The sequence below is a fragment of the Phytophthora infestans genome, genomic scaffold (genome assembly GCF_000142945.1).
Source record: "Phytophthora infestans T30-4 supercont1.24 genomic scaffold, whole genome shotgun sequence".
NCBI lineage: Eukaryota > Oomycota > Peronosporomycetes > Peronosporales > Peronosporaceae > Phytophthora > Phytophthora infestans.
This window is the reverse complement of record NW_003303735.1, coordinates 147,993-149,567: the sequence shown is the minus strand read 5'-3', so window position 1 is coordinate 149,567 and position 1,575 is coordinate 147,993.

Below are 1,575 nucleotides of genomic sequence, written 5' to 3'. Positions count from 1 at the left end.
CTGTCATAAGGCACGCCGGAACAGCTCCCCAAGTCAATTCCTGCGGCTGGATCTCCGAGCGCCGAGTTCGCCGTCACCACATGGTTACTCCCAGCACTTATAGTGGTCAGGGTGCTCACAGCTGAGTTCAGCTTGCCCACAATACTTTGTCTAAAGACTCCAAACTTGGCTTGGTTGTCCATAACAGGTTGGGCGTCACGTAAGGCGTGTTCCGAGCGTTCTCCAAGGCCTCCTTCCGCTATAGCTGAGTCTTCAGTCGCCGACACGTCTTCCTTGGCCCTTGCTGCACTTGTTTCTTCAACCGCTGAGTTCGTGCTGACGTCAGAAATGGCGCCATAGTCTTCAAACTTGGACAGCTGATAGGATACATCTTGGCCATCGTGTTGCACCGGCGTACGATCCGCTCGGACGTCTTCCAGCTTGAGCGCTGAGTTTATAGCCGGGTCACCCCTTGTCACCCCTGAAGTCGATATGACGTCTGCGTTACCGCGACGCCTCTCGTCGTCGCCGGCTTCAGTATCAGCTTCGATCCTTCTCCAGCGTTCGGCGCATGTTAATTCTGGTCCATTTTCCACTGGAGGGGGTCGTTTTTCCACCGCCGTCGGAACTGGGTATTTTCGTCTTTCCACAGCTGGCGGCTGGTGTGACAACCAGTCCTCGTACAGTCGTTGTTCTTTCTGCAGCAAATCTTCGTCCATCGCTGACTCAAATGCCAATATCTGCCAGTCACGGTACTTCGCCGAGTTCACGCGGACATATCCCTCATTGGCCAGTACTCCGTGTGGTTGCCATTTTATCACATAAAAGTGAGGTGGGCACCAGACTGACGTCTGTCGTACGTTCGTAATCTGGACATGGGTTGGTCTTCCTCGGCGATTAAAAACAACCGTTGGAATCCAACCCTTCGTCCGTCGCACCCATAGGTCATGCGTCGACTCACTGGGTTGTCGCCTGGGTAATTTGAACTCAGCGGTCATTCGACTTTCGATCGTCAACCCGTCTGGTGGCCCGCATGGTACATTTGGTCCGAACTCGGTCTTGGTCGGTGCATTACTTGACCGGATGAGTGGTATCACCATCTCATCGGGTAGCTTGACCGCCGAGTTGTACAGATCCAGACGTATTCCAGCTGGGATCATAAAGTCGGTGCCGAGAATCAAATCGACTCCGGCATGATGAGGCATTATCCATACTTCAAACTCGTATGCCACTTCCCAGCCGAGTGTCACCTTCACCACTGCTCTTGACGTTGTCACCATCCTGTCTTTACTTATTCCTTGTATGTCAATTCGCTTATCTCGGCTGGCCACTCTCTTGAGACGCAGTTTCCTCGCGAAGTACTTACTGATCGCCGAGACATTTGCTCCGGTATCCAATAATATCTTGGTCCTTCGGTCGTTCACTGCACCCAATACGAGGGCTCTCATTCTAACTCGGCGATCAAACGTCTGTGCTGACCACCATCCCAGCCGCTCTCCCGGAAGCAGCTTCATTATCCTGGTACGATGCACAGCCTGGTCTGACTGCCGAGTTACACTTGCAATCGCTCGGTTGTTATCATCTAACTCACCGGAA